The 26,689-nt window shown below is 45.8% G+C and overlaps 1 long non-coding RNA gene across 2 annotated transcripts; it reads left to right on the top strand.

Moving 5' to 3' along the window:
- The first annotated feature begins 1,132 nt into the window (after window positions 1–1,132).
- LOC138118250 (uncharacterized) lies at window positions 1,133–10,358 on the top strand. 2 transcript variants are annotated; one of them, XR_011155055.1, is made up of 3 exons: window positions 1,133–1,489; window positions 8,509–8,709; window positions 9,952–10,358. It is a non-coding gene; the product is annotated as an uncharacterized lncRNA (long non-coding RNA). The 2 variants fall into 2 exon arrangements; XR_011155056.1 differs by having other exon boundaries at window positions 8,506–8,709.
- The last annotated feature ends 16,331 nt before the right edge of the window (window positions 10,359–26,689 follow it).

Here is a 26,689-nt window from a genome sequence, read left to right as displayed (position 1 = left end):
CCCTTCACCTCCTGCCATCTAAGGTTGTGCCCTAGCACCTTTGCTCTAATTTGGAAGAAGGAAGAGATATTTGTCTCACCTCGAGTAGTTCAAATCAAAATCCTTAAACAGGTCTTGTGTTGCCCAGGATCCCAAATCTCCCCTGTCCAGGTGCCTCAGCTTCTGGGATCAGTCCACAAACAACTTCTCAGTGCTTTGGCACTAGCAGGGTGGAGAACTGCAATATACTGGATATCTAGTTATGAAAACACATAAAGAAGACTATAAAAATAGGTCATACAGCTATTGTGGTGACTGCTACTCTTTTGTGTTCAGCAGATTTTTTTTTACCCTGTAAGAGGAGCTGTTGATGGATTTAGAAAAGCTGCAGACAGAAATGTGGTGCTGCAGTCAGGCTGGTTTTGCTGATAGGCAAAGGCAGATACCACCTCTCCCCTCACCTTTGGGCTGGCAGAGCCCTGTCCTCACTAAAATACAGACTGTGTGGGAATGGCCTCTTGGCAGGTCTCTGAACGGAAACCATATAATTATAAACCACTGTCTAGCCTAAGGTACGGCTAAATGTTTAAGCTATCACATTTCCATGGCTCATTCAGGGGTATTTTTAGTGCTGGTGGAGAAAGTTGCTGACTCCAGGTCAAGTAATCTCTCCCAAGGTCTGTGGTCCCGATTCAGGGAAGATTAACCATTTGTTTAAATGTTTGTTATAGTGAAGTGCCTCTCCCTGCCTCTGCCCAAGCTTTCCCATGGGAGAGGACTGGGCCTGGACTGCAAGCATGAAGAAAAAAGACCAGCTTGCATTGGCATTTAGAGTAGAAAAGTCTGATACTGCTAGAACATAGATAGCTGTCTAAATGTCATTTCTCTTTCCTACTTCCATTGCTCATGCCTGATTTTCCCAGAGTGGAGGCAAGCAGCAAGGAGCTGTCTCCATACACAGTGCCTCGCCTGAGGCTGTTTGGGGCTCATGAACCCAGCTGTGCAGCACAGCTGGCTCAAGAGCTTGGATTTGTTTGTTTTACACAGAAGTCTCTTGGTAAGATAATGAAGGGAAGGCGTGGTTAAGCTGTCACTCACACAGCAAAGACAAGAGCCAGAAGCTGGAATTTTGCATGGCATTTGTTGTCCCATTTGTGTGGCCAGTGATTCACTGCTCCATGGCCATGGCTGATGGTCCCCATCATGCCTCTCTGGGCCCTCGTGGGCAGGGGTATGTGAAAGCCACACTGAGTGAGGGGACTCACAGGGCTGAACCCACAGGAGGGAGAGAGCAGCAGGGACACCACAGTGGCCAGCACCTGGGAGAAGGGCTCTGCTGGCTTTTCCATGCCTGTCATGGAGGAGCAAACTTGCAGGGGAAAACTGAGGAGGGTTTCAGGGTGGTGGAGAAGAGCTCTTCTGCATGAGGAGGAGAGTTGGATGATGGAAAGAGGCTTTCCTGAAGACAGCCAAGCAGGGGACTGGCTGGAGTTTGCCTTTGGCAGTGGAGGTGAGCGGGGCTGGAAGACTGGAGGTGGGTGTTGGTGGTTTGACAGCACATGGGAGATGACCAGTGTTGGGATGAGCTGTGAGGAGCCTTGAGATGAAAATGAATCGACATGTTTGACATTACAGGGGGGAGCCATGGAGAGAGAGGAGTGATGTGGTTATACTGACAAACCAGAAAATGAGCCCAGGCTCCTCTGAGTGAGGAGACATTCTACAGTGGGGCCAGAGTGCATTATTGAAGTCACCCAAATTCTAGTTTAATTAAAATTAATTCTAGAAAAAACACCCAATTTAATTTTAACCTGCCAATGAGTATCCAGCAGCAAGTCTTTCTTGTGGGCAACAATTCCTCAGAGTTGAGGACATGAGCAGGGGTATCCCTTGATACATTTGAGGGGTCACAGCTTTAAATGCCACTTCCAGTGGTATCAGCACCCTGCTGCTGAGCATGTACTCCAGGTTTGATAACTACATTTTACCATTAAGACAGGGTTTGTAAATAACTCCTTCTTGTGCCATTAAATTCACTGATCATTCCCCGTGGTTTTATTACCTTTGTGCTGATAACTTTCCTCTATGAGTTCTCTCTGAAAACAGTCTTTCCTGCTAAGAGTTTCCTTCCACTGGTGGGTGAGGATTAATTAAAACATCCCTAGGATTTGGTGCTTTGATGCAATGAGAGCTAGGGCAGGTTTTTTTCCCTTTTAAGAAATAATCAATTGTCTGCAGGTAGTCTGCATGCTCCTTTATCTCTCATAAGAAATTACTACTTGTTTGCAAGGTCCTACTTGGACACACAACTTTGGATTATTTGGTCATATTATGAAATGGGGAAGACCTGTGGCTCCAGAAAAGCTCATGGACTAATGGTTTATTAGGGAAACTAGGGGTGCTCTATCTCAGGCCATGGTTATCCAGCTCTGGAGCTGGATGGTGCCTCTGTTTTGCTCCATTTCCCCTCAGAAACTGGCCATGTCACACCAAGAGCAGTGGGATGTGATCAGCTCACATGGGGCTGAGGATCCCCAAAACCTGCTCCAGTTTGGAGTATGCCCTGGGCTGTTTCAGCTGATCGGTGAGTGCTCCTCAGCAGCAAGGGGTGCCTGGCCCTTCTCCAGCATTTCTGACCCAGATGTTCCCAAACCAGTAGTGTTGGATCTCCCCTGTTTGCTCCTGGATGCTGCTGCAAGTCTGTCCCTGAGCCACTTTGGATACTTAGGCTAAAAAGATGTTTAATTTTAATTATTGCTGGAAGCAAACTTGTCTGCTGCCCAATTAACTTGTAGTTGTGGCTGACGCTGAATTTATAATTCCTGCTATCTAGAGCACAGTTTCTGTTCATCCCTAATTGGGCTGACAGCTGCTTTGAGCCATGTTGTGCTTTCATTTGTGCTGTACAACGGGAAAGACATAGTCAGGAAAAGTTATTTTCTCTTCTACAGGACAACACGTGTGCAGCTTGCCTGAAGTCAGTCTCGAGGAGTCCCCTCACCAGGCTCCAGCAGAGGGTGCAATGGCTTTTTGTGTCTGCAGAGCCAGCTTTTAGGAAAGGTCTTGCTTCTCTTCATCCTTTTGTGTTTGATTGCAAGGTCCTTTTGCTCCCTGAAACCTGAAGTTGTTTACTGCCTATAACAAAAACAATCTCTACTTAATCGTAGAGAAAAATACAGCAGTATTATAGTCCATACAGCAAACACTGATATCCAAATGTGTGAAACCTTTGTCAATAGGCAACACATGGGAGGTTTGTAAAAGTCCTCTTATATTTAATCTTACATGCTTTTATGAAGCCTTTATCTATCAAATTGTGTTGGGACTGTTACAATTTTGCAATACTTTTTGGGGTGTGCTGTTCCCAGTGTTTGTAGTGAGGGCAGGATATTTTTTTCCTTATGTTACCAGTTCTCAGTATCACACATGCCACAGGAGAGCAGTATCCAGTGGACCCTCTGAACCTTTAGACTCTTGCCTTCAAAATGCAAATACTGTGCAAAATTAGCTCTCCTTTACCTCGAGTACGAGACCTCTCTCAGTGCTCAAAGGTTGCTCCTTCAGTGTCTCTATAGACTGAGGTGAGCTTTTTCCCTTGGAGTAAGAAGTTTTAGAAAGTGTCCATGCAATATGCACAGTTGGGCAGAAGGTGTCTGATAGCACAGTGATGAAGCCCTCCCTTGTGGTACTGGGTTCAGAAGTTGCTTGGTTATGATACTTACATCAACCAGCTGTGAATAATTCCTCTGCCACCCAGGGTCAGCCAAACTGCACCTGAGAACTGCTGGGGGTCAAGTTTTGGTCAGAAAAGTCTGGTTTTGTGCTTTTTTAATTTAGGAAAAAAGAAAGAAGAAGAAAAAAAAAGAACAAAAACCCCCAAACACTGGTCCTGCAAAGAGCCTGCAGGCCTTTTGCCCCTGGTCAGGCAGGAGCAGCCTCACCACACACTTGCCCAGGCAGGCTGTGGCCTCTGTGTGCCAGCACCCGGTGAGAAGGGGCAGCGGATAATTTCCCGAAATTACAGAGCAGGGTTTGATGCTGCAGGCTGTGTTGATCGAGGCCTTGATATTCTCATAGCAAGGAGCTTCTGTGCCAAGTTCCCTCACTGGCGAGCAGTGTGACGTGAGTGCCAAGTCTCCAGAAGGTTCCCAACCTCTTTGCAGCGGTCTGGGGGCTTATTTATTTCACAGTGCCAGTTATGATTGACAGGAATTGGCATGGGGATAATGAGGACTGCTGCAGAAATGATCAGTGGGTTTGCAAAATGTGCTCTTTGAACACCCAGCATGTAAGCTGTACATCTCCAGTGGGGTGGGGCTTTTGTGGTCTCTTTAGGACCTGGAACATGGCAACTCAATACAGCCTAATTGGATTCAGCCTCCTAATTCAAGTCTATATTCTCTTCATAATGTGCCTACAGATCTTACAAAGATTATTGATGGGATATCAGTGTGTGAGCAATGCACCAAATTCATTCTTCCTGCAAAGGAAGAGAGAGCCAAGACCTTGACAATGAGCTGGGTGCACCAGCTGCTGCATGTGCTGGTGCACCCAGGCAGAGCCCCTTCTCTGCCTGGCTGCTGTAGCAGCTGTGTGCGTTGATCTAACGAGGGCCAAAGGCTGATCTAATTCCTGCAGGAGGCACACTGAGCAATTCAGCTTCCATAGTCAGACCTGCTGCTAGCACTGACATCTCAGGGCCATGCCAAGGACATAACTCAGGTCTGGGTACAGCCTGGGACCGCGTGCTCTCCAGCTTATGGCTCTTTGATTGATCTATTTACTCTGAGCTGTCTCTAGATATCACTAAACGGCTTGCTAATGTGTTTGAAAAGCCTATCATTTCTCTAAATTCCCTCATTTAAATGTGACATTTCTTTGTGTTTATATGTGCCAAAATGATCCTTGTTTTTACACCAGGCTTGGAAAGTTTCCACTGAACCTGCTCAGATGTGGTGGGGTCAGACGATTTGGCTGCAAGTAAAGAGGCACAAATTCAGCAGCTCCTTGTCACTCTTCTCCTGGTATAAAGAGAAAATGAGTAATTCCCCTTCCCAGTGAATGGTCTGAGAAATTGGGTAAACTTCCCCCATCTCTCAACGAGGAAACCAGTCAGATGCTGGTCAGTATCCCAGTTTCCCTATTACTTGTGCTGTGGGTAAAAGCTGACCCATGTGAAGGGGCAGCATTTTCATTTCTGGAGGTCATTTCTCTGTGGAAGGGCTGAGAGCCCCCCATTTTCTGTTGAGGATGGCCTGGAATGCAGTAGCAGAGCAGAACAGATCTCTGTAGAAGGGTGGTGTCAGGGCAGGTTGGGATGAATTGGTATGGAGGGCAAGATGGGATCCTTCCACACAGTTCTCAAATTAAATCATGGAATGGTTTGGGTTAGAAGAGACCTTAAAGCTCATCTTGTTCCAACATCCCTCCCAAAGGCAGGTACATCTTCCACAAGACCAGGTCACTCCAACCCATCCAACCTGGCCTAGAACACTTCCAGGGATGTGGCAGCCCCAGCTTCTCTGGGCAACTGTGCCAGTGCCTCATCACCCTCACAGGGAAGAATTTCTTCCTAATATCTGATCTAACCTTTCCGTCTGGTAGTTAAAACTATTCCTCCTTGTCTTCCTTCTTGCTTTCCTCCAGTGGCCCCTTGGTTCAGGGTGGAGACAGGGTGGGTGGGGGACTCAGCAATTCTGTTTCAGCAAATTTCCAATGGGAAGAAAAGGAACCAAAAGAGTATGAAGTACCCTGAGAAACCTTCCTGTGGCATTTTTAAAGTCTTGAGTAGTCAAAATCTTACTTGGCCATGGGGGAAGAGAAGAGGAGTTGCTCAGGCTGTTCTGCCATGAACAGGACTTGTGAGCTTGCCCCAGGCAAACATCTGCCCACTGCTCTGCTCTGGTGATAAACAGTCCTGGAAAACTTTCAGCCAGCTCTTGCTGGCATTTAAGAGGTGACCAATTAATATGATGCCACAGTGGGTGTTTCCAACAGGGAATTTAGTGCATTACTCCATTAGGGTATTTCCCTAATGACCAAAGCAAGCTGAAGCCATGGTGTGCAAGATGAGCTGCATCTTGTGCTCTGCATCCCTTCAGGGAAGGAAACTCTGTTCCCCAGCTCAATGTGCTTCCTAGCAAAAAGTTCAAATCCTAACCTAGCTGTATATATGTTCTTCAGAAATGATGAAGCGATATTTTCCTACTCAAAAGTTATTCCACCTCCCCTCCCCCTTCAAGTGAGCCTTCATTTTCATTCCCCTTGAAAAAAGTACATCTTGTTTCAGCTTTGTCCTGGTCTCAATTTTTTGCATTTGCAGTTAATTTCCTACTTCAAAGAAAAACATAAAAGTCTTTGATTTACTAGATTGGCTAAATTCAATATCTTTTCCAGAAACAGTGGTTCAGTGTTTCCTAACAATAAGTTCAAACATTTGAGTGATACAATTTCCTCACTTCTGACACTCATCAAAATCAGCATATTGCATCCAGTTTGGGCTCCTTCATCTCCCTGTGGCAAGCTTGGCATAAATTTTATCCATTTAAACAATAGCTGTGTTTGCCACACAGTGTCCTAAAGCTGCAAGGTCTGATTCGTGATACGAATAACACGCACAGTTGGATACCTACATTAAGTATGTATGATGAGATCACTTCCAGTAAAATCTTGAAATGCAGTAATGTGAAAAACATCTGGTTGTTGTGCATTTGATTTAAAGTTGGAAGTCTTGGACAAAGAGACTATACATTTATTAATGAGTTCTCTGCTCTATGGAGGTTTCCATGCAATTTACTCATTAGACTTCAAAAGCAGGAAATTATACCACCTCTAGCTTATTAGACATCAAAAGTAGGAAAATATATGATCTCTTGGTGGAAAATAATTATTGCATTGGTTTGGTTTTTTTAAAAATGTTTGAATTTAGCATAGCAATTCCCTCCTATGAACCCTCCACTGATGCAATATGTCTGTGTTTGTTTATGTATGCATATGCCAAAAAAAAAAAAGATGGGGAAAAATATTTGGATGCTGGCAGTTGGCCACCCTGAGCTGTGCTGATGCCTTAGCTGGAGATGCTGGTGCATGTACAAGGGGTAATCCCAGAGCAGGGGCCTAGGGCTCAACCCTGTGGCCTTGCCAAACGTTTAAAGCCACAGGAGGTGGCCACATGATGTCCTACGCCAGAACAAGGAGAAGCAAGGACAGAGCACCATCTCCCCATCACCTCTCACCCAGGTTAGTGCCTGACATCCCCTCTGTGCCCTCAGCAGGGCTCATTGAGGGTCTCAGCTGCACCCACTGCTCTGGGTGGTTGTGTCTGCATCCCCCCAGCAAAAATGCACAGTGTGTTTGAGTCCTATCCATAGCAAGCTGTGGTAACCATGGAAATCCTGCTGTTTAGCAAATTGTAGAGAGGAAAATTCAACAGAGATGGCCAAGGCGATGAATTAGAGCTGCCCCTTGGCAAGCACAGCAGAGAAACTGGTGGGTTTGGTTTTTAAAAAAAAAACAAAAACATGTAGGCATGTGATGTTTCTAATTTTTCATTCGCTGCTGACTTTCTGCTCTGAGATGTGGAAAATGTTTGCAGTGGTGTTGCAAATTCTGCCGTGTTTCTCTTGCAGTCCCACCTCACCTTGCCGGATTGGCCTCTCCCTGTGCTGTGAGTGTTGCTGTGGTGGGACGTCCCTCTGCCCCCTATACCTCACAGGAATGTGCCCTTGACATCCCCAGATCCACATGTCCTGAGGGAAGGTCCCCAGATCTGTAGGAAATGTTGCTGGAAGTGTTGCCAAGAGCCAAACTGGCAAGCAGAGGGGCTGGCCCTGTGTTACCTGTTCATTTGCCCATCACCTCTCTTTCTATGCATAAATCTTTGTACTGGACCTCTCTGCTGGTCTCCTGTTGTGTCCAGTTCCTCACAAATGCCCAGTTATGGTGTTTTTTTGATAGTTTTTTCAAACATGGGAGCTGCAATGGCAGATTAGACTGGAAAAATCTACGAAATGTGTATTATAAGGTATCAATATTTCTGGAATTGTTCTGTGCTACAGTCTTTCTGAAGCTGCTTAAAGGTGCATTTGTTTCTATATTTTGTTTCCTACTGCTGAGGATTTTGTTGCATTAATCCTCAGTTTTTAATAAATTGTTATGTACCTCTAGAGAGAATTATTTTTTTAATCCCTATAACCTCTGCTGTAGGGAAACACGGATGGCAAAGAAATACATCTCTGCAGCAGCCACTGTGTTGTCCTTAGAAATATGGGCAGTGAGCCAAGCAGAATTTAAACAGTTTATTCAGAAAAAACAGTTATTTAGATCTTGCCTCAGGCTGCGTATTTGGGGTGCAGCTACACAGATCCTTTGGCTTGGGCACAGTGGGCATAAATACGACCAGTTTCCACTCAATGTGCAGTTCCCCATGAGAAAGAAAGATGGAAACCTCAGGACTTTTTACAAACAGTTTTTCTGACTAGTCATTTTTAACTTGTTCTGTTCTGGCTACTCATCTTTTGGGTCCAGCAGTGTTCCAAACACAACCATGGTTTGCTGCATCCTCCTGCATGGGCCAGGAAATGGCTGAGGAAATCTGTCCTGTGGATGTGCAGACCATTACAAGTGACCAATTACTGGAAAATACTCTTCTAATGAAACCATCTGCGTACAGCGTGACTCATCTACGAGCTGAGGAAGCAGACAAGTCACCTCTCGTGTTTCAAACACCAGGTTAGCCCCTTGTATAAATGTTCTTTTCCAGTAGCACCATTACTTTATCCATCAGGCATGTTCTGCTGAGCCTGCTGTGGGTCGGCTCCCAGGGAAGCACAACGAAGGCACGATAGCCCCACTAGGACAGGACATCTGCTCTGTGTTTTCACATGATTTATGGCAACATGTTGAAAATACATATGCATGTGTGTGTGTATGTATATGAACAAATAATACCTGATCACTGAGGAAAAATCCTGCTTACTACTCTAATGCCAACAAACATATTTTTTAGGCTTCAAGGATCACTTGCTGCCCAAATTCCTGCATGGCATGCTTGCAGAATAAAATAAGACAAAAACAGCAACTCCATTGATCTTCAAAACCAACTGTACTTCATTTTCCTGCATGAAAAGATGAGGGAGAGATTTATATATGATATTCCTATATTCCTAGAGTTAAGACTAAGGTACTTAGCAGGAGTATGTTTCAGCTTTGGACTGTATGGAATCATTTATGTTCAAGTAATACCAGTGAAGGTCTCTAATTATTTAAGTGCTTACAGGGTTTATAACATTAGCTCAAATTCCTCACATTAGGCTTTTTATTTGCTTTTTATTCTGACAAAATGTGATAGCCGTTGGAAGGAAGAGAAATAGGGTTTTTTTCTAGATAAAGAGAAATTGGAGCTGTGACTTGGCAGGAAATTTTCTTGATGACTTTCTTACAGACTAGATTTCACTATTTCAATTCTTTTGAGTTTTCTTCTTCCCACTCTGCCTTTCTTTTCTTTTTTTCATTTAAATGGGAAGGACCCTTTCTTCTTTCTTTTCTGCTTTCTACAGACTGAGCAGAACATGAGGCAATAGAACTGGGGACTAACGTTAGTGACAGACTTTTCCCAGCAGGCAAACAAAACAGGAAAGTGAAATTCTAACTTGAAAAATATGAAAAACCCTCGGTGAAGATGCCCAAGGGCCTAAGGCAGTGCATGGGCCAGGTACTCAGCTATCATTAGTGCATGAGGATCTGTGAGCACCAGTGAGGCATCCCCAGCTCATGGTGCTGCTGGCTCATTAGTGCTGGGATTACCCCAAGATTTACAGTCTGGTGAACACGGAGAGCTCAGGCCTGGCTGGCGCTTGCAGGTGACAATTTGATGGAATAGGTTAACTCCAGATGTTGCACAGCAATAAGCCGCTGTGATATTTCCCCCTGGATCCTCTCATTGCTCTTGCTGATGAGTTCATCCTCCCACAGGTAATGCCCGGAGCCGCAGCCCCGGGTCCCCCCCACGCCTCTGCTGGCAGCTGGGAACGCAAAGGAACCTCTGGTGGCAGCGAGGAGCCTTCTGTAGGTAGCAGGATGGGATGAATCATGGCCTGTGATTACGTCAGACTCTGCAATATATTTCTCATTTGCTGAACTAAGGCTTTTATGGGACAATAGTTCAGTGTGTGCTCTGTAAAAGGCAAGGGAGTGAAGGATAGCAGGGAAACCAGAGCAACGAGAAATAAATAGGCCATGGCAAGTATGGAACCTGCTTCCTGCTCTCATTTTTGGTTTAAATTCAGTACTTAGATAGCATTGGACTTATCCTTCAACTGAAATTAGTATTGCCCCATATTCTCCTTTCCTCCTTTAGGTTACTTAGACCCCTCCAAACGTTAGGGAGAAAAATTATTTAATTAATCATTGTTAAAAAATAATTGGCAATTATTTAATGCTGTTGTTCATTAATCCATTAATCAGGATATATAGGAACATCAGGCTCTTATTACTACAACCAAGCAATCCAAAACCTTTGCCTGGTGGAGGTTACCAGCCCTATTTTCAGTGCTGAGGTGTGGTGCAAGTCAGGGGGGCTGTGGTCAGGTCCCCTGCAGGGCTGCCATTCCTGGTGCCAGTGGTCCCCTTTTGCAGGCTGTGCCCAGGCCGTGGAGCAATTGCAGCCACCGCAGGACTTCCCACACGGGAGTGCTCTGACATAAACACTTCATGTAAATCCTCCAGGGCTCATAACGCCAGTTTTTTGCAATGACTATTTTGGCTGAGAGCAGTATAAACTTACTGGAAAATGAATAACCACTGTTACAAGTCTCAAAACTAGACGTTTTCTCTGCTCCCTGGTTTAACCTATCTCCTTTTCCCCTCAATGTCTCTGTGTTTCCATCCCACCTCGCTCCCCAGGCTGGAGCCAGTGCCTGGGGGTTCCCATGTGTTCTGGACCAACCATATCACTTACTGGAAAAGAACTGCATGGTTTTGTCCTTCGTGGGGGAGGAATAAGGTGACACTTGTGCTGCCCCCCATACTTGTCTGCACCTCAGGAGAGTTGCAGTCAGGGTCCAAAGTCCCCATCACTGAGATGAGCTGTGAGAGGAAGAGGAGGAGGCAGAGGCAGCCTGAGGTGGACAGGAGGTACTGGGAGGCGTTAGGTGGCAGGTCTGGTGGGTACAGGCTTGGGGATGCACAGGGCTCAAGGAAAAGGAGACATGCTGTTATATTAGCACAAGGGACCCCAATTTTGTGGATTTCTGGGGTTTTTGTGAGATTTCCTTTATATCCATTTCCTTTAAGGAACAACTACTATGAGGCAACTCCCCAGGGCATTGGGGAAGGGAACAGGGAGCATGGGAAAGGGTGGGGGGATGGACAGCAAACCCACCTTCCAGGTGGGGAGAGGAGGGAGAGGGCTCTGGGAGACAAGGTTCCCCAAATTTCCTCAGGGAAAACATGAAGCACCCAACTTCGGAGATCTTGTTTTGGAGAGAGCCAGCGGTCCTCTCCTGGGGCCAAAGATCTGGTAGCAGTGGAGGAAGAAGGAAATAAATCATCACCGGGAACTGTGTGAGAGGCAATGAGCTGAGTCAGCACTTGTGGGCTCACTCTCACATCTTCTCGTGGTTTTATCTCAGGAAATTTGGAGGACTGGTTCCAAGCAGTGTTGGCCATGTTGGGCTCGCCTGGCTGATGTGAATCTGGGAAGGGTTCAGCCTCCAGCTGCTTTTCAAATGGATGTGATGTGAGCTATTCTCTGCACAACTAGTGGATTTGAGTTAAAATGGGGCACTGATGTCTCTGAGGAGATATCTGTGTTCTTTTACAGCACATGGTTGTGCTGTTTTGCAACCAAACCTCGTTGTTTGGGATTTTTGCTGAGTTGCTGTATTTTCTGCTTCACCCATTTATGGTACATTGCTGTGGAAGTGATGCTGATGGTGAAGCTGGCTTTACACCAGGCAGAACATCTCAACCCATGACATCTCTGCAGCACAAAGAAGTGAGCAAGGGCTGACTTTTTGGTTTATCTAGCGAATGTCTGGTGTTTGTTCTGAGGCTGTATTCAGGAGCAGTTTCCAGAGGTGTTTGCCAACATTCCCAGTGCTTTGGGTGTCCAGATTGGGCATCTTGTACCCCATCACTGAGGGTCCTGTTGAGCTCCAACACAGGCTGTGGGCTGGCTCCTGCACAGGTCAGCTCTGAAGCCCATAAACAAGGAATAAATCTCCAGGAGCTGAACATTTCATCCTGTCAACCTGGGAGAGATTTGCTCAGATGACTTACATTAATTTTAATGGAAACTGTGTGCAGAAACCACAAGCTTAAATCAGGAAGATTATGTCAAAAGAGCAGACTTCATATTCATAAATCTAAATGACAGACTTCAAGTGGGTTTTTCTGTTCACTGCAAAGAACCCATCACTATTTTCAGCTTCTTAAAGCTGACACAATGCCCAGCCTTCATGGGGATCAAGTTTTGGAATGGTTTTCATAATTCAAAGGATAAAGGAAGAAATCTCCCCAAGTAGGGTCATGTTAATAAGCAGCTGCACAAAAGGAGCAGTTCTCAGAGACTTCAGCACAAGTTCTGGCTTGGCATCTCACTGCAGTCTCTGTGCCAAGGTGGGATGAGCTGCTGAATAACATTTCCTTGTGGTGGTGTGGTTGGGAGCATGGCAAGGGTGTTGCATCAGCCCATCCTGCCTGCCCATCCCAGTAAGGAGACTGGCACTTTCCATGGAAGAAACGGTCTTTCCTGTCCAGCTGTACTTTTAAAATTCTATCCATTAACTGCCATGAAAGGAGGGAAAAATATAATCTTCAGGAATCTCCACAATGGACAGTATTAATTTTTTTGAGGATAATTTAGCTTGACAAGGTACATCTTGAGCTTGTGTGGAGATGAGGGTATAGGACAAATCCAACACAGAAATCACAAGCTGATCAAAATGCAATTGAAGACAGTTATGAAATTTAATGTATTGCAACAGGTCAAGAAAACCATGATATGTCTTTGGGCAAAGGAAAGGACCTGGCAGCCAGGCTTGGAACCAAAATCCTGTTGCATTCTGTGCCTGAGAGAGCCCCTTGTCACAGAGCTCCCAGCCTTCTCCATTAGCAAGACAAGAACACCACCACACGGCTATCCTTGCTTGGGTGGAGGGAACAGTCAGAAGATGTCCCTCTGTTCTATCCTGAACTGCTTCCCAGCCAGCCCTCCCACCTGCTCGTTTTCTCCAAAGCCATCCTGACCTTGGTGCCTGCTCAAGTTCCTACCTGGCTCCCTGGGGCTGACAATGCCAACACAGAAAATGCCTGTCTAATGCCACCAAACTTTTGGAGAACCTCACAGCCTAGGGTTGTCAAACCCCACTGGCAGGAGTCAGATCTGCTACTTGGTTCCTCTCTACAGATCCTAAAATGCCAGTGTATGTGGTGCCCTGTGCCCATGTTCCAGCAGCAGCTCTGGGGGAGCCTAGGGCAGGTCTCAAGGCCAGCTGGGATGGAGATCTCCTCATGAGCCATCAGACAGCAGCCCTGCTTCTGGGGAAGAAAGAAAAAACCCTTCCTGCAAAACCTGCTTTTGGAGGCGGGGTGGAAAAAGCTTTTCTGCCAGGAAACAGTAGCCATCACTAATGAACAGGGAGCCACTTGTCATTAGGCTCTTGTCAGTGACTGACATGTTTGTGGCTCTGGACATCTGGAAGGGATTTAGCAGAAAGGTCTGGTTCCTGTGACACTGCTAATCTCCCTGGCTGATGGATTTGAAGGGAATGAGGTAGAAGGAGAAAACTGAAGATCCAAGGGCTGATTCTTCCCACATGTGAAATAAATAAAGGACCTGCTCAGGGAAGAGGGTGAACAATCCCATTCTGCAGCATCAACCACTTTCTCTTGCTTTTCCCTTCTCCGGTTATTTATTGGAGTTAACTACAATATGCCAGAGCAAAACACACTCAAACCCACAGGGTATGAGTTTCTGCAGGGTAGTGGAGGCTCAGGGACTCTCCCCTCTCTGACTCCCCAGCCACCTTCCCCTCTTGGGCGGAGTGTTTGGGGCTCAGTGATGTTTCTGTGCAGAGGTGGTGAGCAGAGCTTGAACTATACCCCAGACCACCTCCTCCTACAAACTCTCACCCAGATTTTGTGAGTACTTTTGAGGCTCAGCCCGGGATCCTGCCTTTGGACCTTGTGCATCTGCTCAACAATATGACTCCAGCAGACCTTGAGAGACCTGAGACAAACGTGGGAGTCCTCCCACTGCTGCAGACCTGGGGGAGAGACACGAGGACACAGAGGTTTTAACTGTTGGCAAACCCACATCTTCCTGTGGCATAAGAAAGAAGAGTCATGGAAAAAACTGGCAGAGAGATTTCCCAAAGCCAAATCTGGTGGCTGGTGGTTGGGACTCACCTCATCTGGGGGAGGCCTGAGCTTGGCTGCAGGTAAAGGGCTGCTCTGGGTTAGTCATGCTCAGAAATCAGTCAGTCTTACAGCAAATTGCACAGCTAAAGTCTAAAGGTTCAAAACAAAGGACATGATCTGCCTTTACAATCTCCTTCACTACTTGGTTGTCAGGTTCTTCTGAGAGTGACTCAAATTTCATCTTGTCTGAGGTTTGGGAAACCTTCCAGCTGCAAATGCCACCCAGAATGTTTTGGTTGTGTTCTTTCCCTTGGTTCAGTCCTGCTCAAGAGAGCCTCATGCCTAGACATGGTGCTGCCATACATTGTGTACTGATGAGCAACGTATTTTACGTTGTTTTGCTGACTATGACACATTATTTGGACTATTATCTTAAGCATGGCATTCCTAAAATATACCATTGGATGTCTCATGGTTTTGAGATGGTCTTTTTTTAGTACCATCTGGGCTAAAATAATAAGGGTCTGTCTAGGACCCATGAGCTCAGACCTCAGTAGGATTCACATACAATTCCTAATTTGGAAAATTTTGGATTCTAACAGTCACTGGAGGAAAATGGTCAGGGAATTCCCTGGTTCTTCAGTTTGAGGTGTAAAGTACCAAAGGCCAGTGAAAGCTAATGAGCAAAACAAGGATACCTTAGCCACCTAAACAAGTATTCCTAGCAGTAATCAGCTCAGAGAGCCTTTAAATGACCTTTAAAAAATATTTTATCATACTCTTTTCTTCACTTTTGAGAAGGGTTTTTACTTAAAAGAGCTTTCAGAGAGTTTGCCATTTGGATTTTGACAAGTTCTGAAAAGTTAGAGCAACAGGTGCCCCGAGCTGGTGCTGGAAATTCAACGTTGGCAGCCCTGATGTGCTCTGGAGCAAGTCTTTGTGTGTGTTCATGGGTGTGTACTTGCACATCAGGTCCCTAAACCCCTGTGGTTTTTTCCTGGCCAGCCCCAGGCAGGGATAAGTGTGCTCCATCTTCCACCTACCTGACCTGGCCTCTAGAAAAAAAGGAGAGTCTGGGATTCAACAAGCATGACCTCATCCAGGGAGTTTCACATTACTGTGAGGATTAGGACCATATGACTGGAAAGCCCATCTGATAAATATTTGTTCCTGCTCATGGATGAAGCATCTCTCCTGCAGCAGCTGGAGGAGGGAATGTTGTCTTCCCGCTTCTCCCAGCTCTGCCGGCACGCTGGGCTCCTGGTGTAAATCAGCCCATCCCTGTGCTACAATAAAAGAAGCAAATGTGTCAGCTTGCCAGCTTCAGAGTTGGAGAGTGATGAGTGTGGACAGTGCCAAACCATTGTGAAAAGCAGACTTAGAAAAATCAACAACTAATAATGAAAAAATTAGTCGGTCTTGATTGTGTTACAACTGCCAGACTAATCCTGCTGGAATCCTCCCAGGCCAGAGCATCACTTACTTTCTCAGTAGCTGGCAACTCTGCTTTTTAAAAGCAGTGGTGGAAACTACTTTGGTTTTAAGAAAATCTTTATTTGTAGTGAGGTTTTGCTCCATTTGAATTCCAGATTTCCAGGCACTGGGGGCTAATGGGAATACAAACTCCTCTTGCATCACACCAAAGAAATCACTCCTCTGATTCTTCCCGTCAATGCCCAAAGCTGAGTTTGTTGACCCTTTCTGAGTGAGAAGCCCCAATGAAATCAAGAGCTCAGTTTGCCTGAAAAAGAGGAACTGGATTTAGCCCAACATGTCTTGCTTTACAATGTGCTATGTCTCCTATAAAATCCACGTCTCCAGTTTCTCACTGCTTTGGCTATGCCAAAGTCCTGGTGCATGTTCAGACATCCTCTACAAGACCTATTCCCACACCTGCCTCTCCTCTAGAAAGCCATAAACCTACGTGCATGTGAGCTCAGAAACGTGTGTGTGCTTTGCAGGACAAATTAGCGCGTGCCTGCTTCAAATACTTGACTGAAACCTGTAGAAAATGCTGCTCCTCATATTTTATGGAAAATAAGCAGCAGGGACCTGGCTGGCTGTAAAAGTGTTTTATCCAGGAACATATGTCTGTACATTGAACTTGCATAATGAAGGCAATTATTTTCCATTCAACCCTCCTGACATATATTGCAACATTTGTTCTCAGCAGTGGTAAAGAAACGGATCCAAACCACTCCAGCTTTGCCTGGCCCTTTATCAGGGAGCCTCTGTGAGCACTGCTGATTATAATATTAAACCATTCCCTCCTAGAAACAATCTCTAGCCTTGTCATGTTATCTATTCAGCTGTAACTAGTAAACCACTGCAACTAAATTAAGGCATATGCCCCCCAAAATTCCTCATGGTGATGATGGACTTGCAATATCTAACTGAGAAGTGTGTGTCCATATGGTTTTGGGGTTTCTAGGTGCATGTGCATCATGGACTGGGGGAAAGTTCTGCTGGACATGCAGTTCCAAAGCAGACAGTGGTGAATGGGATGTCTCTGTCAGAGGAAGCAGGAGGAAAAGGTGACATCCAGACATGAAGAAGCTGGTGAGGTGTAGAATCACCTTCAGAGTACAGTGTCAAAGCTGCAGGAAAGCCTGAAGAGGTGTTTTACTGCCAATGGTGTGATGCTAGGCAGGAGAGCACATCGAGTGGGGTTGTTTTCCTCTTGTACCTACACAGTCCAGCCCTGTGGGGATCAGTGTGGAGGTGGCCAGTGACATCTTTCCAACCTGTTACAGAAACCAAGAGAGGAGAGCTCTCGTTTTTCTCCCTCTAAGTTGTGCACAGCCTCTCCAGTATCGGATCTGTATAGAACAGAATCATTAAGATTGGAAAAGACCATTTAGATCATCACTTCCAAATATTAACCCAGCACTGCCAAGCCCACCACTAAAGCATGTCCCTAAGTGCCACAGGGCCACATCAACACATTTATTGAATACTTCTATAATTCTACAGAACTGGGATATCAGTGATGTGCAAATACTACATGTAGCAGATACCAATAATTTTTTAATTTTCATTATTATTTTAAGCCCTATTTCTTCTCTTAGATGCAGCATCTCTTCTTAAGGTGGGACTCAAACAAGGCAAGGCAGCCCTGAGAAACACTCTGTTGTTCTCCAGTTTCTTGACTTCCTGGAACTTAATGATTCTAAATATTTTTAATATTTTCCCAACTGCAAGAACCCACAGGGCTTGGAAAAACCCTTGGGATTATTTCAAAAGTATGGATAATATGTTGGAAAATGTACAGCAGGGAATGTGCTGGCACTTTCATGCTTTAATGGCTTTTTTTCTTTGCTTCAATAGCACATTAAATGCATTGAGAGATTTTTGTGCAGAGGCCCCATGATCTGTGGGCAATGCTCACCTTGCCACGTTGGGTGTAGCATAGTAAAATGTGAAAATCTGAAATTATTGTTCTGAGCCACATAGGGACTTTTTGAGGTTGGCCTTGAAGTCAGAGTTTTATCATGTTTTCAGGGAGCTGAATTTCATCCAGAGTCTGCAGGCCAACAGGAGCAGCCTTCTGGCTACGCACCTCCGGTTACGAGATGGTCTATTGACATAATGGGGTTTGTGTATCTTTTTGGCAGGCAATGCCTTCTTCTGCCTGTTCTATTTAACCAGAATTAATGAGTATCTTGGGTTTTGTTAGGTTTTTTCCTTTCTTTTTTTTTTTTTTAAGGAAGTTCCAATATATCATAATAAACTAAATGAATTCAGATTTCAAAGCTTAGTGTCCCAAAATAACAGTCAGTTGTAATTTGGCTCAGGATGCTCCAACGTTTGCTCTCTTCCTGCATTACAACATGGCCTAGGGCCAACCTCAGCAGATTACTGTGCTGACGCTGGGCGTCTATCAGACCTTTAAATCAGATGGAGAAGGCCAGAAAAAACTTGCTTTTATCTGTTTTGAGGTTTGCAGGCTCTGCTCGTCAAGTGGTTTGCTCTCCAGTGATGTCACAGACTTCTCCATGGCTTATGCAGCTATGCATGGAAATGAATACTCCCCAGAAAGATATGTCAGAATAAGATTTCTTAGGGGGTTTCTACTTCATTTCTGGCTTGCTGAAAGTAAGAAGATAAATTGCAGGATAAGGAATAAAATAAGAACATGTGAGAGGTAGAAATGCCTTGTGGGAGCTGTTTTCTATCTCTCTTTTTTATTTTTCATATACATGGACAATATGAATAAGTGACACTGAATTATTCCCTGAAAGTTGAGTTGCTACTTCTTGTGACTTCCTGCTCTGTAAATCTACTGTATCACATATCTACAATATTGGGCAGTGGGAAGGAGGGGAAAACAGAAAACAGATGGGGAGATATCAGCTTGGCTCATAATTCTACTCCTGAGATTCAGTGGGTTTGTTTTGTGTGTGTGCCTGTCAGCGAGAGAGCAACAGCAACAGAGAGGTGTTCTTAAAAAGACTTTACTCAAAGTATCTAATGTGGGAAGATAATTGCAAGCTTATACGATGAAGTAAGAGAATTGTTTTGTTTATACAAGAGAAGATAAAGCACATATTTCTTCCATCACAATGATATATTAAAAGGAAGCAAAATATTGTGTGTAATTGCCTTTTTGGCCAGAGCTCCTGAGGCCCCTGAGGACAGAACAAGGGGTGCCTGCCCCATCTACCTCAGGACAACAGCCCTGCTTAAATGCTTGAGGAAGGCACTTTAGCACTGCTCAGTATAGATTAATTGAGCCAGAACTAACAAGATCCAATAGTATCTTCACCTTTAATCAGAGAGGAGACACCAAACAAACAGTAACTGTACATGGGCATGGAGTAACAGGACAAAGGGGAGTGGTTTTAAACTGACAGAGGGCAGGGTTAGATGGGATATTGGGGAGAAATTCTTCCCTGTGAGGGTGGTGAGGCCCTGGCACATGTTGCCTGTTACAGTGTGGATTCTGTAATACGTGTATCAAACAAGGAGGCCCGTGGAAAAGAAATATGTATGGACTGATTCTTGATAGATGTTTCAGAGATGTTTATTTCTCCAGCCGCCTGGCCGGGATCTGCCGAGGAACTGCTGCAATCACGGGACCCGAGGGTCCTTTGCCCGTGCAGGGGACACAAAACATCCAATGGGGAACGAGGCTGACCAGGGGCAGGGAAACCCCGTGTCTCCCCCCCAGGCCCCTCTCCCAGGGCCACATGGCGGGGGGAGGGACCCTGACATTTCACCCGTTTATTTTTAACAAAAAGAGATTTAAAACTTAATATTGGAAACAACTGGATAAACATAACAAGAACAGTTTCAAAACAAAACAAGCCACCCTCCTGAGTCTAAATGTCCAAACAGATTCTCTGGAACACCTTAAGGCTGACAGAAGGGAGACAGGACTCTCCGGGCATGCTTTGTGGGGAAACTGAGGCAGGAGAGGATTTAATTTCTTCCCTCCCCCTTTTCATCTTCCCCCTGGCATCGGAGAGGAGTAGTAGGGAAAGGGAATTGTATAGGGAAGCCATGGGGTGAAAAACAGATTAGGAATTAACTGGGGATGGGGTAAATTTAGGAAAGGGTTCATATTGGGTGTAGGGTAAAAGGGAAAGTGGGATTAGGAAAGGGAGACTGTAGGGGGGGTTTATAATGGAGATATTGTCTAACATGACTACGATTTTTAGCATATATACTGCCTTTCACAGAAACACCATCAGGCCCAGTGACCTCTGCTGCTTGTAACCCTTTTCTACTTTGCACAATTTTGAATTCCACCACCTCTCCATCTCCCAAGCTTGGGATGCATTTTTCAGGGTTATTCTTCTTAATAGCAGTTCTATGCACGAATATGTCTTGCTGGTTGTCACAATCTGTTATAAAACCATAATTTTGTTTAACATTATACCATTTTACTATTCCTAAAACCTTAGCTACGGTGATTTTTTCCTTTTTCTGAGTGGCTGCTGTTTTCTGTCTCGCTGCGTTTTTGCTTTCTCTTTCGTCTTTGCTCGCTTCCATGTTGGAACTGCCGGGGCTGCTGGGGCCATCAGGGCTGCTCGTGCCTGTGCGCCCTTCCCGGGGTCGCATTCGGGGCCACGCGGGCCGGGCCGGGCCGCTCAGCTCCCCGCGTGCCGCCGCTCCTGCTCTCAGCTGCGCTGCCGCTGCCTGGGGCTGCGCCCACGTCTCGGCCGGGCCCCCGAGCGACGACCCCCCCACGCCCCGCTCCAGAGCGCGTTTCGGGTAGGCACGGCTCCGCTCCACCGCCGCCAGCCGCCGGCCGCGCGCCGCTCCTCTCACGGGGCTCGCTCCACCACGCGCTGCGCGGGGCCGGGCGGGCACCGCCGGGTTGTGCCGCTCCCGCCGCGCCTCGCTCCGCTGCCGACGCTGCAGCTCGTGTCACTCCACCCGCACGCGGGAACTGCCTCGCTGCTGCTCGCAGAGCGCTCGGGCCACGTGGCCTGGGTCACACGGTCCCTGAGCCAGGCTTCCCTTTGCCAAGACACAGATGACATTGCTCAACAGTCTCGGTAATTAAATAATATTCACAAAAATATTCTTCCATTGGCATATATTTTGACTCAGAAATTAACTGTGTTCCAAAGAGTGTTCCAAAAGTCTTTGGTAAGTATTAAATCCCAAGAAACATAGAAAAAGTTCTTAAACAACCATGCCAGGAAGTGTTTCAGTTCTTTTTGAGCTTGAATTAAGCTAAAATTTACAAATCGTTGTTCAAGAATCTTTTCAAGTTTAAGATAAATGTCCATATGCGGCTCTGAGAGCCAAGAGTCTTTCCACAGTTCCTCCATAGTTTAGAGATGGAACAGCAAAACAAAAGAAGAAGAGAAATCCAGAGTTTACTCACAAATCAGTTGCTGTCCTTAGGGATCGGGGATCGTTCTGCCTGCATTACGCACCATTTGTTACAGTGCAGATACTGTAACAAGCGTATCAGACAATGAGTCCCGTGGAAAAGAAATATATATGGATTGATTCTTGCTAGATGTTTCAGAGATGTTTATTTCCCCAGCCGCATGGCCGGGCTCTGCCGAGGAACTGCTGCAATCACGGGACCCGAGGGTCCTTGCCCGCGCAGGAAACACAAACCAACCAATGGGGAACGAGGCTGACCAGGGCCAGGGAAACCCGTGTGTCTGTGCCCTCAGGGCCCCTCTCCCAGGGCTACATGGCAGAGGGAAGGGACCCTGACAGTTGCCCAGAGAGGCTGTGGCTGCCCCATCCCTGGAAGTGTTCAAGGCCAGGTTGGATGGGACTTTGAGCAACCTGGTGTCAGAGACTGAAATGTTATCATTTATGGCTAAAACATGTTCAGGAAGGACTTTTGCCTATTATAACAAAACTGTATAAAAGCTGCAGAGAAGACTACCACACCCTGACTTAGGCCCTGCACTGCTCGTTGATGGAATAAGTGACTCAGGTCTGGGCTGGGGAAAGAATACATTCACACAGGGATTAAGCTTAGCACCGTTGGGTTGGAGACCACAGCACCGGGGCTACTGATGCCTTGAGAGGCCACCTAAAAGCAGAGACTAGACAAGAATAAGAGAACAAAGGTAGGTATTTATTCAAAGGGCCTCCAAGGTACACCCTGGGCAGGCCAAAGGCTACACCCAAGATGGATCCCGAGTCACGAATTCTTCACACTTTTATAAGTTTGGTTCATTTGCATATCAGGGTTAATTGTCCAATTATAACCTCAGTTAATGATGTAATTACCCCAAGTTTGTCCCCCTTCAGAGGCTTTTTAGTTTACACATTTTGGGGTCTTATGTCCTTGCGGTGGAAACCTAGAGAGGCTTGTTATGCCTAACCAGCATGAGAGGACAGTAGTCAAGAGGCCACAAAAAACTTCAGAGTTACACACCAGGCAGTACAGGACTTGAAAAATATAAAAGTTAAAACCTAAGGCATCACTATCAGCTGCCAGGCTTGCACAGACCCTCGAACCAAAGGGTGGTGGGGAGAGAGGTTTTGGGTGTGTAGTGAAAAAGCCTCTGATGAGAGGCAGTGAACGCCCATCCTCCGCTGTGCAGACCAGCTCAGCTGTGGGCCCCTGCACCCCGGGAAAAGCTGCATCCACATGAAGGACAGCAGAGGATGTGACATGGCCCATCAAAGGCCCCCCAAAGGGGTCCCCAGACCCTCCACCAGAGCACTGCAGATGATGCAACAGATCCAAAGTGTTCCAAGGGACAGCGTCAAACTTGCCCTCCCCAGGGGAGGCACATGGGCGTTCCCACCTGGCCCAAACATAATTAATCCATTGGATTCTTTACTTTTCGATGGTGGGCAGTGGGGGACCCACACCACCAAGAAGACCAGATGGAAGGAAGCCACAAGACGTCATTGGGACCCTCAAAAGGGTGATCTGTCTCTACCCTGTCACTCTCTCCCTGTCCCCCCACCCCGCACACCTCATTTTCTATTTCTTTATTTTTTTCTTTTCTCTTGCTTTCTCTTTGCCTCCTTTACTATTAAATAAAACATATCAAGTTTTTGGCACCAACATCTAGCCTCGTTTGGTACTAATCAAGTTTTGGGGTATATTTATCCATTTTATTTACAGAGACCTAGTTTTCCTCGCTCTTCTGTGTTTAAACTGATTTGTAACACCTCGTCTAGGATCATCTTGTTCCAACCAACCTGCAGGGACGCCTTCCACTAGACCAGGTTGCTCAGAGCCCCCTCCAACCTGCCCTGTTATGTATGTTACTGCATGTTACTGTACATATATGTATTTTACTATTTTATTAGTATGCTACTGTACATAATAATAACACTTTAAACATATAGAGGGCCTTTTGGACACAGTTTTGTGTGGAGCTGGATCATAAATCCCATGAATTCCCTGCTGTGTGTGGTAGAGGCAAGTGGGATTAGCTCTCTTCCTTTTCCAGCACACTCTGGACACATCAAATGGAGCTGTCTGCAAAGGGAAATGAAGAGGATTATGTGATCTTTATCGGGATCTTTTTACTAGACTGATGTGTGAAAGCAAGAGCATGGTGTGAAGGACCATCTGCCACATCGTTAACACATTGGACATGGAAAACAGACCCAAAAGGCAAATGCGGGAGCATTTGGGGTGAAGAAGTTGTTCCAAAAGAACTAAAAAGACACAGAAGGGAAATATATTCCCCTGATGCTAGTATGGATAGTGAAAACAGGGAACAAAGTGAGAGTGTGGGATGAGATGGGATGTATTTCACACCAGTGCATGGACAGGCTTGTGGTTACTGTCCTTTCCCACCAGTAAGTGACTCCTCTGCACCCCCAGCCCAAGCCAGGCATGTCATGGCATGACTGGCTGTCAGCACTGCAGTCACCAGGAATATTGCTCTGTGATATGCTGTGTCCACCCCTCTGGACCACGTGTTTGCTTCAGCCTCATTTGTGCTGGAGCTGCTCTGATTGCTGTGTCCCGTGCAGGACTGTGCCTCCAGCCATGGCAGCGATCCCTCCCCCTGGCATTTCAGAAGCACCCAGGAGTGAATTGAATGAAGGGTCACCTATTTATTCTTCTGAATAAATTGTGCTGAGTTTCACACTAAAAGCACAACAAGGATGCTCAGAGCTATTTTCAGTGCTTTTTCTCACTGTCTGTGAGAACAAGAGCAGAGGCTTCTCTGGGTGAAAAGAAATTCAACCTGAAATCACCATTAAGTAGAGCTCCAAATGAAATGGAGATTCAGCCTGTTGCAGGAATGTGAGGGTTACCAAACATCACTATAACTTTTTATTTTGGGAATTAGAGATCATACTATTATGAGGATAGTGGAAATTTAATATGGCAGACAAATACAAAGAAACCACTTTTAGTTCTATGTTATTTATTATTTGCCTTGAAACTATTCCTAGAGAGGTGGGCTTTCTGTGCAGCTCACAGAACAAAGTGAAAAATATTTATGGTCTTAATGATTTGGTCACTTCAGCCTTCAGTTTTGTTTATAGAGGAAAAGGTTTTTAAATAATAGATGTTTATTATTGCTGAAGATTTCTTCATTTGGCTTAGGGTATGTCTTTGGCTTCCTCCCTTTTGGTGGAGCAGCTGTTATGTCAGAAATGTGTACAGAAGGGTACATTTGTGTAAGTGCAATTTTCTACGTGATTGATTTTAGAGTATTTGTATGAGTGTGCGGAGAGTCCACTGCCCGTGGATTTCATTTCAAACTAAACATCCGTCTGGAAGCAGAGGTTAAAACAAGTGCAAATCAAAGCACTGGTTATTCACAAATAGGTTTGTCACAGTCTGATAGCCAAGTGTATTTAAATATTTCTTTGCAACACTTGAACTGCTCTCAAACAGATTCTAGAAGCTAATTGAAGGCTTAGTCAGTACAGAAAGTCCTGTTGGAGAGGAATAATGAATAAAGATGCACTGAAGAAGAACGAGGAGGCAGCTGGACTGGGAGGGACAGATGGGGAGGAAGTAAACCAGCAGTGGTAGATAAAACCAGTGAATTTGCCTGCATGTGACTTGTGGGACTCTGGACATGTCAGTGCTGGGCACAGCATGGCAGTGGGGCTGCCCCATCCCTCCCCACACCCACCCTGAGCCCCCACAGCTGGTTGTCCCTCGTCACTCCCTGTTTGCTTAATCTCCAGGGAAACATTTCACTGGGAAAAATCTTTGTCAAGTTAATTTCCAGCATTTTGGGTTCAACAAACTTCTGCTGGATATAGTACAGGGTTTGTTGTCTCAAGGACATCAACCCTCATTCTGGAAGGTTATAATAGGAACATGGTCCTGGTGAGCTCATCCCAGGACAGGCAGCCCTGTGCTCCTGGGGAAAGATGCTCTTCTGAGGATCTGGGGTTCCTGCTCCTTGAGGTGCCTGGGAGAGAAGCTCATGCATCTATTAACCAGCTTTGTGAGTGAAAGGGACCTTGCCATTCCCAAAACAGCAGTCTAGCACGTGGGGGCAAGGCAGGAACCTACACCCAGGGGCTTGCCTCTGCTACCACGTGGGATCTTTGCTGTTCTTCACAGAGAAATTGCAACTGGCTGCTGGTTTCAGGGGACTCAGCAGCTGGCAATGCCTTTGCTTGATTCCCCTCCTCTTTTAATTCCATTTTTTTTAAGCCTTCCCCTGGCAAGAAATTGCAATAGCTGGTGGAGGAGGAGTTAGACCAAGGGGTCTAACTCTGGCCTGGAAAACCATCAGATCAGGCTTCACAGCTGAAAACCTTTTCCCAGAGCCAGGGAACCAAGTCACCCCTTTCTGGGCAGAGCATAGATCACTCCTCTCTTTTAACCAGAGCACTGGAGGCTCATAAAATTGCCTCCATTTTATAGAGGTGCAGCTGAGGCTCTCAGGCAGTACTCAAGAGGGTTTAAAACATCACCTTTTCCTCAGAAAGACCTGAGACTTCTGTTTCTTATCTTTTAGGCTGGAGTAATGAGCCTTTGCAGGTAAGATTGCATGATTTCCTACTTAGATGGAGGAAGTAATGAAACACTCCCTGGGGAGAGGAAACCTGACTGAGGAATGGTTTTATGTATTTTATCCAATAAGCATTAATGGATTTTATGCAGATCAGATTTATTTACTGTGGGGAAAAAAATCTTTGTAAATTTAAGGTGCTAAATATTGCCAAAGATTTTTTTCTCTTTGGCTCAGTGGCTGCTTGCTGGACACATTTCAATTCCCATCCTTTGCTGAGCAGCTGCCCTTGTTGGCCACTGCCCAGTCTGCAAAGCCACAGGAGGATTTTGCAGAGATCTGTCCCTAAGGGCAAGTGGCCCCAAAGGACCCCTTTTGCTTCCCAGGCAGATTTAGGGAGGAAAGAGCCCTTCAACTTTGATGTCAGTCCAACCAGAGCAAACCCTTTACAAACACTGGGATGTTGCAGTGAATCATAGAATCACACAAAGGTTTGGTTTGGAAGGAACTTTAAAGCTCATCTCGTTCCAACCCCCTGCTGTGGGCAGGGATGCCTTCCACTATCCCAGGTTGCTCCAAGCCCCATCCAAGCTGGTGTTGAACACTCCCAGGGATGTGGCAGCCCCAGCTTCTCTGGGCAACCTGTGCCAGGGCCTCACCACCCTCACAGGGAAGAATTTCTTCCTATTATCAAATCTAAATCTCTCCTCTTTTATCTTGAAACCATTTTCCTTTGTCCTAACACTATTTGCCCATATAAAAAGTTGCTCTCTTTCCTTTTTGTAAACCCCATTTAGGTACTGTTAGGGTCTCAAAGATCTCCCTGAAGCTTCTCTTCTCCAAACTGAACACCTCCAACTCTCTCAGCATAAGAGCTGCTTTCGTTTGGTTTGGTATAAAAGCAGTAAGAAGGATGACCAAGGGTGACCCCTGCCAGTGCTGGAAGTGGCTGAGAGGGGGTCGACACCAGG

The sequence above is a fragment of the Aphelocoma coerulescens genome, chromosome 13 (genome assembly GCF_041296385.1).
Source record: "Aphelocoma coerulescens isolate FSJ_1873_10779 chromosome 13, UR_Acoe_1.0, whole genome shotgun sequence".
Taxonomy (NCBI): Eukaryota; Metazoa; Chordata; class Aves; order Passeriformes; family Corvidae; genus Aphelocoma; species Aphelocoma coerulescens.
The sequence above is the reverse complement of the archived record's forward strand: the minus strand, read 5'-3'. Positions and strand labels throughout refer to the sequence as shown.